This window comes from Mixophyes fleayi, chromosome 3, assembly GCF_038048845.1.
Source record: "Mixophyes fleayi isolate aMixFle1 chromosome 3, aMixFle1.hap1, whole genome shotgun sequence".
Lineage (NCBI taxonomy): Eukaryota > Metazoa > Chordata > Amphibia > Anura > Limnodynastidae > Mixophyes > Mixophyes fleayi.
Genome location: NC_134404.1, coordinates 343,095,323 through 343,109,923, shown reverse-complemented (window position 1 = coordinate 343,109,923; position 14,601 = coordinate 343,095,323). Strand labels below are relative to the sequence as shown.

Here is a 14,601-nt window from a genome sequence, read left to right as displayed (position 1 = left end):
CTCACAGTCACTGAATCATATCTCAATTATTTCCATCAAAACTGAGTACTGTTTGCTGACATCTCTTGCCGTCATCACAGAGTAACACAGCGTGATAGGAGATCCTAACCTAAAAGCACCTCAACCTACATAATTTCTGGTGAATTCCCATCTATTGATCATTATACTCCTATAAGTCTGCTATAATTATTATTATTATTATTATCGTTTATTTGTAAGGTGCCACAAGGTTTCCGCAGCGCCGTACATGGTACAAACAGTAGACTATACAGGGTAAAACAGTACAGAACAATAAACACAAAGTACCAGTACTTCAGAAACTCCAGGCAGGCAGATGCAATAGAGACGGAGCGGAAGAACAGGTATGGAGACAGGAGGGAAGAGGGCCCTGCTCATACGAGCTTACATCCTAAGGGAGGGTAAAGAAAGTCAGGTACATAAGGGAGCCAGTGAAGCAACGGGGAGAGAGAAAGGGGGCAGGGGAGAACCAGTAGAGGTGAGAGGTTAAGTGGTTGGTTGGTAGGCCTTAAGGAACAGGTGAGTTTTAAGTGCCCGCTTGAAGGAGCACAGATTGGGTGAGAGACGAATGGAGCGAGTGAGGTCGTTCCAGTGAAGGGGGGCAGCACGGGAGAAGTCTTGGATTCTGTATAATTGTCTAATACCGTCATTCTGTCTTAAAAGAAGTACATTGTTCAATAATTTGAGTGGACATATTATTACAGTCACACCTGCTCTGCCTTCTACTGGCAGTTGTCTGAACATCACCTTTTGCTGCTGTTATGTGGTGAACTGATATATTACATCTCTTGTGAAAGCTCTCACCGCCTCCAATACATCCTGATTGCAGATCAATATTAACGCCCTCTCACTTTCAAACTACTAATATTTTCTAAAAATAGTCTACTGTCCAACGACTAAGGGACACAAAACAATGTCATTTCCACTGTAATCACAGTGGCTGCAGAAAATTCCATCTGCACTTAATGTATTAAAAATAGAGATGCTCAGGCTCGGTTCCCTGAGCACCGAACACACCCGAGCTATGCAGATCCGACTACAGAGCCGGGCCGCCTTGGTACTTTCGCGCTCCCTCGGAATTGAAAATGAGGCAAAACGTCATTGTTACGTCGTTGGATATCACAAGTTTTAGATTCTATAAGTACCGCCCTCCACGGCGATCCAGCGCCATTTCACAGAGGGACACAGAGAGGGTAGCACAGTTCTTGGCAGGCTCTAGTGCAGTTGGGCAGCGTCATAGGTAGAATAGAAAGAGGAGGGGTAGCAGTGTTCTTCAAAGTCTCCAGTGACATTCAGGAGAGCTCCATTGCTCCATTGCTAATTGTCATTGCTGAAATACAAATAATAGGTCTGGCAGGCTTGGTCTTCTAAATCTGCAGTCACCTTGTACTGTGTTATATCATACTTGCCAACATTTGTTTTTCTTCTTCCGGGAGATGCCGGCTGGGACGTGGGCGTGCAGGGGGTGGGGCGCCAAAATCGCGTCATTTTGGACCCGCCCCCGTGACGTAATGACGCAAATCGCATCATTTTACAGCGGGGACGGGGCCAAATGCCACGGTTCCGGGTGAAATGCGGCGTTTAAAACGAATTCTGCCCACTTCACTAGGAAGTGGGCAGATCAGGGAGATTGCCATACTCTCCCGGGAGTCCGGGAGACTCTCGCGAAATGCAAGTTGGCAAGTATGTGTTATATATGTAACGCACATGTTTCCTAGATGTGCTATGAACTACTGTGTGTTTGTGTCATTGCTCTGTTGCTTCCCATCCAGCCAGGTCGCTGCAGTATTTGTTTGAAACTGTATGAAAATAATATTGTGACCTGTGAGGTGGTCAAAATTGACTGTAAATTACTTGAAATTAGTGTTATTGAGGTAAGGTAATAATGTAGGGGATAAAAAAAACAAAATTATGTGATTTTAGAAAAAAATAGTGATCTAAAACCAAAACCAAAACACGAAGTTAATCCAGATCCAAAACCAAAACCAAAGCCAGAACATGGGGTCAGTGAACATCACTAGTTAAAAAGTGACTTGTATTTTTTTACATATTTTGGGACGTCCTCTAAAGTACTAATCAACATATTTCAATTGATTTTGATCTTTACATAGCAACTGATTTGGTTATTGAACCTCTTCAATTACCATTATGTCTCACAAAAACAACAAAAATGAGCAATACTCCTAAACACACCACCTTTAAATCCCTCAAAAAGACGAATGGCCGCTCTAAACCACTACCCGACCAAACCAATCTGGGATCCGATTCAGATGACACTTCGGTATCTGAGTCTCCACTCACTCCGAATGATGGGATTGCAATAGTCACAAAAACAATACAGAAATGCCGGCAATTATCTCAGAACTCTGCTAGGAAATCTCAGAGCTCGGGTCCCGTACAGATGTTAATCTGTAATCTCCAGCATCAACAAACTACAGATACAGAGATCACCAATCTACGGGCGGAATGCAACGTCTTCAAAGATCAAACAGATGATTTAGAAAACCGTAATGGACAAAACAACATCTGAATACGCCAATCTGTGAATTAGCAGCTCCACAATTGTGTTAGTGACAGCGATCTGACTCCATGATAGTGCTGAATCTGCAGCTAACCGCAGGATGTGATGACATAACATGTCTGTATTGTGCAAGGAACACGTCCATTAAGGTTTCGCCCTTAATCGTCGTAATTTCATTGCATTTTGGAGTTTGAGTGGAAGAGTTTCAATTGTTTTCTTACATTTTTAGATGGTGTCTAAGTGTAAGGAACCTTAATCGGACATGTTAAACTGTAAGGTTTTTTGTCTATGGAATATATATATATATATATATATATATATATATATATATATATATATATTACACAGCAATCAACCACTTAGTGGTATTAATACTTTCTTGAAAATTCAAGCACTAAACGGATATTGATTTCATATTATAATTAATAGAAATCAAATTATTTTGCCCCCAAGTTCATGAAAATTGTATCAAAATTAAGTAGAAAGTAATGAAACAAAACTAAATAGGAGTTGACAACATTTATTAACTACATTATTGTACTGTACTTTACATGTGTTTATCAAATATATTATTATTATTAATAATAATAATAATAATAATAATAATAATAATAATATTAATGGTTACAGTGTTAATGTGCATGATTTAAAATAAAAAATATATTGTCCCATTCATCAAGGTTGGGTCTGTATATTAATGTCCTGATGTACCGGTTTGTAGACCATATAACTTATTTATATGTTGCTGTAATTAAGATAAAGAACAAAATATATTTTGGGATATTATTGAGTGCACCAAACACATCATTTTTGTGAATGAAGTCAAAGAAAAATGGACTTTTCACCTTCGACCTACTGGGGGCACTGTAAGGGGGGATTTCGATTAGCCGTTAAGTTTCATGGACATTCCGGAGATACTTCACAGCAATATGCACGACGCGATGTCCGCGCACCACATTGCCGACAATTGAATTCCCCCCTAAGCCTTCCTTCTATGCTGGTATAACTCCCCCACTGCATATAGCACAGAGAAGAGGTCACACATCTGGGAACAGAAACTTGATCTCATTGAAACTGATGCATTCTAAAAGTGAAATTTAATCCCATCATAAAAGTTTGTTGCTGTATAGAATAAAGCTGCTTATAACATTCACAAATATACATGTTACCGCTCCTATACCTTGTATGACAACATATTTACAATCTCTGTGCAGCTGACTGTAAGCGACTGTTTTCTGTTATCAGCTGCTACATACTGAGGAACGTCTCTCAGTAGTGTCATTTATTGGTGTTAATGACAGGTCACATGTAGGAAAATCCCCAATTCCCACCCATGATCCCAACCTTACTGTGGATATCTGCAGTAATAAACGTTTACATATTTGTTATGTCATGGTTGTTAGAGATAAGGTACATTTTACACATCATTATTTAATGTGACAATGTAACTGTGTTTATTGTGTACTAATATAGAGGTGAGCTGCCTGCTCCTAGCAGTAGATTGAAGCTCTCTGCAGAGTGATTGACAGATGCCGGATAAACCTCTTTCTGATCACAGGTCAGCAAGCAGCTGTCTGAGGAGTACGAGAAGATTGTCCACCCTGAGCGGGTGTGTGAGGACACAAAGCCAGTGAAGATTAAAGAGGTGACGGATATAACGTTCCCCATCAGTGAGGAGCTGGAAGGGGTCAGGCTTGTTATTGGATGGAAGGGGTATGCGGGGTCAGGCTTGTAATTGGTGGGAAGGGGAGGCGGGGTCAGGTTTGTTATTGGTGGGAAGGGGAAGGTGGGGTAGGACATATTATTGCAGGGAAAGGGGAGGTGGGTCAGGCATGTTATTGGAGGGAAGAGGAAGGCGGGGTCAGGCATGTTATTGGGGGGAAGGGGGAGGCGGGGTCAGGTGTGTTATTGGAGGGAAGGAGGAGGCAGGGTCAGGCATGTTATTGCATGGAAGGGGGAGGCGTGGTCAGGCATGTTATTGGAGGGAAGGGGGGCGGGGTCAGGCATGTTATTGGAGGGAAGCGGGAGGCGGGGTCAGGCATGTTATTGGAGGAAAGGGGGGGCGGGGTCAGGCATGTTATTGGAGGGAAGCGGGAGGCGGGGTCAGTCAGTCTCAGGAAACACTTGCTGCATAGAATTAGCTTAGCACCAAGGTTATTAATCCTGTGCTGTCACATTATTGGAGCAGAAGAAAGGGGGCGTGGTCAGAAGAAAGGGGGCGGGGTCAGCCAATTTTCAGCAGACAATTTTAATTGTCATTAAGAACATCTGTCTTTTTTTGTAGTTTATTTTCCGGCAATGTGTTTCCTACCAGTTGAAGAGAAAACACAACCATCCAATGCGACACCAAATAATACAAAAATATCGGTTTATACGTACAATTAAAAACACTGAGTATATGGGTGTTAACAAGTCAGAAGAATACAGAATGTAACATAATAAACAGATATCGCTGGACACATTGTATACATATTATGAACAGCTCACATAGATGATGTTCTGAGCTGTCAGTATGTATTAGTACACGGTTACTAATTTCATGTTAGTTTAGGGTTATTAATCAAGTCACACTCCATTGTCTGCGCCCTTTGTAGTCACCAGATCAGCGAATTGCATGTGTGACAGCTAAAGTAATATCTATGCAGGGGAGGGCTGCCTGCCCCCCAGCCCAGCCTGCCCTGTAGCTCTGTACAACTGGGGGGGATTCAGTATAGTGAATAGAACACAAAAGTTCTTATTAGGTTCTCTTTAAACCAAACCAACAATGACAATAGGATGGATTCCCGGCCTTAGTCACCTCCTCTAATTAGTTGCAGGTAGAAGGCATCTAATACATTCGTACATATTAAGGGATTTGCTATCACCACATTATGTGATAACATATTTTTGCAGCATAACTGCTCTTACAGTAAAGAATCTCTTCCTAAGCTGATGGTGAAACCCTCTTTCTTTGGCTCACATCTGATAACCCCTATATTAGATATATAAGTTCATGAGACAGATCATTGAATTGACCTCTCAAATATTTATACTAATACTAATTAGATCACCTTTAAGGCACCTTTTTCCAAAGTAACAAACCTAGTTTTATAACCTCTCTTTATAGTTTGACCCTTTTTTCTCCCATTACTAATGAGATTTCCGGCCTCGGAACGCTCTCTGTCTGTCCTATGTCCGTCTTACAGTGCAGTGGCCAAATCTGTGCCCCATATTCATGATGTGCTGTAACTGGCGACTTATACAACAGTGATACTATGTTTATATCACATGCATTTATCCTCTTTGTATGCATTCCAAGAATGTACTCTCCTTTACAGCCACTGCCGGACACTGTGCTGCTACTCGCTTTCTGTCCTCTAGGGGGCAGAGTGATGTCCCATCCGAACCTCACTCAAGGTTCCTGTATGGAATGTTTGGGGTTAAAGTCTTTGCTTAGTTTTGCTTGCACCTTTTAGTGTTACGACCAAAATTAAGAAAAGCTTTCAGTACCGTAATTGACGGTGCTGTACGTATTAACCCCTTGTGCGAGGCTCTGACGCAACATCACTTGTAATTGAATCTGCCCCTTTGTATCTCTAAGCACTTTTCCATCTCATTTTTCCCCAGTACAATTCCATATAATGTGTATTTAACACCATTATTACCATGCCCAGGTGCATAATCTACATTTAGCTACATGGAATTACGGCCCAGTTTCCAATTTTGTTGATTTGTCTCTGTAACAAGCTACTGTTTGGCCTTGTGTGGGCCGCCCTCGTGCCCCTTCGTGGCCCGCCCTCGGCCCCTGGGTTGCCTATCCTCATGCCCCTGCGTGGGCCGCCCTCATGCCCCTGCGTGGGCTGCCCTCATACCTCTGCTTGGGTCATCCTTGTGCCCCTGCGTGGCCCTTTGCAATAACTATATGTTGCAATCCTGACCTTTTATTTATTTAACCTCGAGATTAAATTTTTTATATATTATTCTCTTTTTAGAGGCTCAGTCGTCTGCAGCTTTTCATAATCTAAGTCTGTAGGTTTGGGTCCCTCTAGTGAAATCAGCATCAGGTTATTCAGTGTGCTCTGCTTCATGCGATTCCTTAAACTGGTTTTAATTTGTTTTAGAGTAAAAAATCCTCTTTCCCATTCAGCTGAGCTTACAGGTATGTTGCGTCCAATAGTAGCTAGTTTTGGTAAATTTGGAAAAGATTATTTGAGCTCAGTTATTGTTGAAAATTTCTGCATTATTAGTTTTGAATCTAGATTTTGATGCAATGGCCCATTCTAGATGACTATTTGTATAGTTTAGGATTGCAGGACATCAATTTTTACAATAATGTTCAAAAAGAATCTCACAAGCCTCATTGTGATCATGGCTGTCTGCACTGAAAACTTTTGAAAAACAGGATATGATTGGCAAATCTGGAATCCAGAGAACAGCTACGTAGGACAACTAGGTTTAGAGACCGACTACATCGGAGAACTAGAGAGAGTTCAGAGACCGGCTACATCGCAGAACTAGAGAGGGTTTAGAGACCGGCTACATAGGACAATTACAGAAGGTTCAGAGACCGGCTACATAGGAGAACTAGAGATGGTGTTAAAGACCGGTTACATACGAAAACTAGAGAGGGTTCAAAGACGGCTACCTAGAAGAACTAGTGAGAGGGTTTAGAGACCAGCCACATAGGAGAACTAAAGACGGTGTTAGAGACCGGTTACACACAAGAACTAGAGAGGGTTCAGAGACTGCTACATAGGACAACTAGAGAGGGTTCAGAGACCAGCTACATAAAACAACTAGAGAGGGTTCAGTGAACAGCTACATAGGACAACTAGAGATGGGTTCAGAGACAGACTACATCAGAGAACTAGAGAGGGTTTAGATACCTGCTACATAGGACAACTAGAGAGGTTTCAGAGATGGGCTACATAGGACAACCTGAGAGGGTTCAGAGACCAGTGTCATAAGACAATTAGAGAGGGTTCAGAGACCGGTTACATACAAGAACTAGAGACCGTGTTAGAGACCAGTTACACATAAGAACTAGAGAGGGTTTAGAGACAGTTACATAGGAGTACTAGAGAGAGGGTTAAGAGACCGGCCACATAGGAGAACTAGAGACGGTTTTAGAGACTGGTTACACATGAGAACTAGAGATGGTGTTAGAGACCGGTTACATACTAGAACTAGAGAGGGTTCAAAGATGGCTACATAGGAGTACTAGAGAGAGAGTTTAGAGACCGGCCACATAGGAGAACTAGAGACGGTTTTAGAGACTGGTTACACATGAGAAGTAGAGATGGTGTTAGAGACCGGTTACACACGAGTACTAAAGAGGGTTCAGAGACTGCTACATAGGACAACTAGAGAGGGTTCAGAGACCAGCTACATAAAACAACTAGAGAGGGTTCAGTGAACAGCTACATAGGACAACTAGAGAGGGTTCAGAGACCGACTACATCAGAGAACTAGAGAAGGTTTAGAGACAGGCTACATAGGACAACTAGAGAGGTTTCAGAGATGGGCTATTATTATTATTATTATTATTATCATTTATTTGTTAGGCGCCACAAGGTATCCGCAGCGCCGCACACAGTACTAACAGTAGACTATACAGGGTGAAACCATACAGACCAATGAACAAAAAGTACCAATATTTCAGAAACTCCGGCTAGTCATATGCAGTAAAAACGGAGCGGAAGTACAGGTATGGAGATAGGAGGGGAGGGGGCCCTGCTCATACGAGCTTACATTCTAAGGGAGGGGCTACATAGGACAACCTGAGAGGGTTCAGAGACCAGTGTCATAGGACAATTAGAGAGGGTTCAGAGACCGGTTACATACAAGAACTAGAGACCGTGTTAGAGACCAGTTACACATAAGAACTAGAGAGGGTTTAGAGACCGGTTACACACAAGAACTAGAGAGGGTTCAGAGACTGACTATATAGGACAACTAGAGTGGGTTCAGAGATCAGCTTCATAGGACAACTAGTGAGGGTTTAGAGACTGACTACAAAGGACAACTAGAGAGGGTTCAGAGACCGGCTACATAGGACAACTGGAGAGGGTTTAGAGACCGGCTACATAGGAGAACTAGAGAGGGTTTTAGAGACTGGTTACACATGAGAAGTAGAGATGGTGTTAGAGACCGGTTACACACGAGTACTAAAGAGGGTTCAGAGACTGCTACATAGGACAACTAGAGAGGGTTCAGAGACCAGCTACATAAAACAACTAGAGAGGGTTCAGTGAACAGCTACATAGGACAACTAGAGAGGGTTCAGAGACCGACTACATCAGAGAACTAGAGAAGGTTTAGAGACAGGCTACATAGGACAACTAGAGAGGTTTCAGAGATGGGCTATTATTATTATTATTATTATTATCATTTATTTGTTAGGCGCCACAAGGTATCCGCAGCGCCGCACACAGTACTAACAGTAGACTATACAGGGTGAAACCATACAGACCAATGAACAAAAAGTACCAATATTTCAGAAACTCCGGCTAGTCATATGCAGTAAAAACGGAGCGGAAGTACAGGTATGGAGATAGGAGGGGAGGGGGCCCTGCTCATACGAGCTTACATTCTAAGGGAGGGGCTACATAGGACAACCTGACAGGGTTCAGAGACCAGTGTCATAGGACAATTAGAGAGGGTTCAGAGACCGGTTACATACAAGAACTAGAGACCGTGTTAGAGACCAGTTACACATAAGAACTAGAGAGGGTTTAGAGACCGGTTACACACAAGAACTAGAGAGGGTTCAGAGACTGACTACATAGGACAGCTAGAGTGGGTTCAGAGATCAGCTTCATAGGACAACTAGTGAGGGTTTAGAGACTGACTACAAAGGACAACTAGAGAGGGTTCAGAGACCGGCTACATAGGACAACTGGAGAGGGTTTAGAGACCGGCTACTTAGGAGAACTAAAGAGGGTGCAGAGACCAGCTATATAAAAAAACTAGAGAGGGTTCAGTAAACAGCTACAGAGGACAACTAGAGATGGGTTCAGATACAGACTACATCAGAGAACTAGAGAAAGTTTAGAGACAGGCTACATAGGACAACTAGAGAGGGTTTAGAGACCTGCTACATAGACCAACTAGCGAGGTTTCAGAGACGGGCTACATAGGACAACCTGAGAGGGTTCAGAGACCAGTGTCATAGGACAATTAGAGAGGGTTCAGAGACCGGCTACACATAAGAACTAGAGAGGGTTTAGAGACTGGTTACATACTAGAACTAGAGAGGGTTCAAAGATGGCTACATAGGAGAACTAGAGACGGTTTAAGAGACCGGTTACACACGAGAACTAGAGATGGTGTTAGAGACCGGTTACACACAAGTACTAGAGAGGGTTCAGAGACTGGCTACATAGGACAACTAGAGAGGGTTCAGAGACCGGCTACATAGGACAACTAGAGAGGGTTCAGAGACTGGCTACATAGGACAACTAGAGAGGGTTCAGAGACCGGCTACATAGGACAACTAGAGAGGGTTTAGAGACTGGCTACATAGGAGAACTAGAGAGGGTTCAGAGACCGGCTACATCAGAGAACTAGAGAGGATTTAGAGACTGACTACATCTGAGAACTAGAGAGGGTTTAGAGACTGACTACATAGGACAACTAGAGAGTGTTTAGAGACCGGTTACACACGAGAACTAGAGATGGTGTTAGAGACCGGTTACATACTAGAATTAGAGAGGGTTCAAAGATGGCTACATAGGAGAACTAGAGAGAGGGTTTAGAGACCGGCCACATAGGAGAACAAGAGACGGTTTTAGAGACCAGTTACACACGAGAACTAGAGATGGTGTTAGAGACCGGTTACACCTGAGTACTAGAGAAGGTTCAGAGACTGGCTACATAGGACAACTAGAGAGGGTTCAGAGACCGGCTACATAGGACAACTAGAGAGGGTTTAGACTAGACCGACTGCATCGGAGAACTAGAGAGAATTTAGAGACTTGTTACATACGAGAACTAGAGAGGGTTCGAAGACGGCTACATAGGAGAACTAGAGAGAGGGTTTAGAGACCGGCCACATAGGAGAACTAAAGACGGTGTTAGAGACCGGTTACACACAAGAACTAGAGAGGGTTCAGAGACGTCTACATAGGAGAACTAGAGATGGACACCTTAATAACCATGTATATGAAGAGCTTCTGGTTAGAGGCTTTCATGCTGCGTGATTCAAGTCTGAAAATGCTGCTCACTGAGTGGGGGAAGTTTCCTCTAAAACTTGGATTGGCTGCTCCTGTCTCACGATTGATATAGATTTGGGGATATTAATCACATACCCAGCAGTGATAGAGGCTTTATATATAATTTATCTCGCCCAGTAACAGGAAAGATGCATATTATTTTTCCCACTCTCTGCGACTATTAGCATTATTAAATGTGAAGTAGAGCCACTGTACAAGGCTATCAGCATGAAACGTGCTATTAAGCTGAAATGATGCTTTGTCGAAATTACTATGCAAACCCACTTATTTGCCTGCTAGAGTGGATTGTAGTTGAAATCAATTTGCTTTTCAATCAGCTCACAGAATGATTTTTTTTCTCCTTTTTTTGGTTTCCGAAATATTCCTTTCTTGCATTCCAATAGGCTAATGAACGAGCAAAGTAAACAGACCAGAGGGCTCTCCAGCTGATCATTGATTGCAGTAAAAGTTCTCTTTTCTCTTATTTCTGTTAGTATTTGATTTTGTAAGTCCACGGTTCCTGCTGTTATTGGATTAAAGCAACCAAAAATTGCTTTTATTTAACAGTCTTAATGTAGAATAATGTAACTAACGCTGTTACCGGCTATGTCACCTTATCGGAAGTGTTTGCGAACCTTTGTCAGGTGCATCCATGGTGCAGCGATTGTCTTCTAATGTCTGCACGCCACCGTCGGCTCTGCTCACTTGTGTATTCAAGTGTTGGGATGACATAAAGCGCTTTGTCCCTACTGATTCCAGGGGGTATTACTAAACTGCCTCTAGCAACCAATCAGATTCTAGCTGTCATTTTGTAGATTGTTCTAAATAAATGATAGCTAGAATCTGATAGGCTGCTATGGCCAACATCTCCAATTTTTCAAACCTGCAATTTAGTAATATAATATACCTCCAAGCAGTATAATATTTACCATGTATTAAAATCTTATTATATAGACATCTTAATTGTAAAGACTAATTCTACCCTTACATTATTCTTTAAACCTCTTCTTCCCCCTCACTTATCAGAACTTTCCTATTTTAACGGCCGATGAAGTTTCATGTAACTAATTGTAGCGCTTATGCACATAGGCCAAATTATGGTTATAAATGCTAATTGTGTGTCCAGTGCTCACTCTGGATTTCGGTATCTACAATCTCTCCATGGGGTTTATTAAACCCTATCTACATTGCATGTGAAGCTGCTTCAAGACTGAACATACCACTGTCGCAGCGAAAGTGTATCTACAAACCTTTACACATTTTTTTTTTTTAAAAGAACATGGTGTCATTCTTTCACCCCAAAAAAGTTACATATGTTCTGTTCCCAATTTTTATCTGTCATTTCTTTTTATTTTTCATTAACTGGCTGAGTATTTTTGTTGATAAATACATCCTAAGCCCGTGGAATAGTTTGATAAATGGACAGAGTCTGAAACAGGCCTAGGGCTCTCCAGCTGTTGTGAAACTACAAGTCCCAGCATACCCTGCCAGCTATCGGCTAGTTTCACAACACCCGGAGCGCCACAGGTCGGCCCGGCCTATTATAGGACTTTTTCTATGCAAGATCCGTAACCAGATTTTGTTCTATAAATACATTTCTTTTTATCCTGCAGGGTCAGATGTGAACACCTCGCCCCTGTGGAACCTGGCCCATGTGAAGATGGAGCCTCAGGACAACGAGGAAGGGACTGTACATGGGCACAGTGTTCTGGGAAATGATGTGTTTGAGGAACCCATGTCTGGGAGGAGCGACTCCGCCATGCCGGGCAGTCCGAATGGATCCGAAGGCAGTTACGGCTCTCACTCCCCTGACAGTCTCATGGGGTCTTCCCCAGTTTTCAACCAGCGCCCCAAAAAGAAGATGAGGAAGATGTAACGACATATCGGAAGACCGAACATTCCCAGAATTGTCTCAGTGGCTCGTTTGTCACCTCACAGAGACATCACAGAGAGATCAATCAGAGATGTGATGTAATGAACTCTTAGGAAACAAAGTAACAGCAATAAATTGTTTGTTGTCAAAGACCTTGTCAAAAAAATCACTGCGTTATTAACGAGGGTCCTTAATTAATGGGCACAAAAAAAATCTCAGTTGTGACTGTTATTAAACAAATAATAACAAAATAGCGCACAAATAAGATATTTATATTTTAACGTTACACAACCGAATTCATACAAATGCCCAGTGGCAACCAATCAGATTCTAGCTGTCATTTTCTATCATATACTAGATAAATAATAGCTAGAATCTGATTGGTTGCTGTGGGCAACACCTCCGCTTTTATTTTTTAGAAGGTTTGATAAATCTGCACCGTAATCTGTTTAGCACCCCCCAGCTCAGTGAAGCAATATGTTGGGGCTCTTCCCCTGGCACCCCTACACTGGCACTCTATAACTGCCACAACTAATTAAGTCAGCGGTGGGCATCAGGCAGTCCCCAAGCCTTTGCCAGTGCCCCCCTCTGGTTGCTCCCGATCTTACCAGAAGGGGGCAGCCTACTTCCATGTCACATGACCACCTCTGCACAGTGCAGCGAGATCACGCTGCATGCCTAGAGGAGGAGAGCGTGCACTGTGCTCTCCCTCCTTCCTCTGTGTGGTCCCTTTGAAGGCTGGGGGCCCCTCACTTATTTAAGTAGTTAAAAAAGAATGCATGCCGTCAGTACATCTATAAAGGACGTAGCTTCCATAGATATGTTGGTTGCTCTGTGAGACATGCAGTCATTCTACCTGAATCAAAATAAGTATTAGATAAAGTACAGTCTGCTTTTATTATGGCATTTTATCAGCTGGTTTATAAAATATACCCAGCATCACATAGGTTGTGGATATATGTATTTTACTGAAAAAGCAGCAAAGTAAAAGGGATGAAAATGCTTCTTTAGCCAAATCACTGAGACATTGTCGTTAATTATTTTGGGTCCTGTCCCATTAATTGCTGTTGTACATAATTAAAAAGAAATGTTTTTGAAGCAATTTGTGCGCCAGAACTTTAAAATACACATTAATTGGTGTCATTTATTTAACGGACAAAACATCAGAGCTTCGGTGGTTAATGTTACCCTATAACAGGTCTGGACAACCTGTGGCTCTCCAGGTGTTGTGAAACTACAAGTCCCAGCATTCCTTGCCAGCTGTCAGCTGGCTATCTACTGGTAAAGCACTAGGCTTGGGGCTTGTGGATTCACAACACCTGGAGACCCACAGGTTGGCCAAGCCTGCACTATAACTATTCTATGTGCCCTGTTTCCTGGCATCCTGCAGCTCGTACACTGTATCAGCCTGGCAGGGGATTGTGCCCATCACACCACACAGATCCTAGGCACCCAGAGACTGAACTGTCTTTACTGTAGAGATGAATGGCTTAGATTTAATGAGAAGTATTTATATTTCTACACAGAGGTGCCTTTGGTAACGAAGATTGTGTAATTAGTATTCATCAGCTGACTTCTTTTCTTTTCACTTAATCATTTCATTCACACTTATTTGTTAGCTGTTGGTGTCTCTCGCACCTGCTGATCACACTCATCACACAACATCGCACATCTATTCTGCTTCTCAGCTATACTGCTGTATCTTACAATGGGAGGTTTATATTATGTGGATCAGGTCACTGCTGAGAATACAGGACCGGTTATATCTCTATTCATTTATTGGTAGTATGTAGAAATTGGCTGAATTTTCAAATCTCCTCCCAACCACGCTAAAAAGTTGAAGGAATTGACCGATGTTGCTCTGTGAAACCACCAGATCCGCCGCAAAATTAGATTTGCACCAAATTGTGCCGCATTGTTCATTTCTAATGTTGTGAGTCCTTCAAGTATCAATTTAGCCCCACAAAGTAGGATTACGCTCCCCGAGGGCAGTGCTA

General features: G+C 42.5%; 1 long non-coding RNA gene across 1 annotated transcript; it reads left to right on the top strand.

The window, feature by feature from the left end:
* Nucleotides 1-3,873: 3,873 nt before the first annotated feature.
* Nucleotides 3,874-12,754, top strand: LOC142143061 (uncharacterized). Its single transcript, XR_012689485.1, has 2 exons — nucleotides 3,874-4,184; nucleotides 12,345-12,754. It is a non-coding gene; the product is annotated as an uncharacterized LOC142143061 (long non-coding RNA).
* Nucleotides 12,755-14,601: the final 1,847 nt, after the last annotated feature.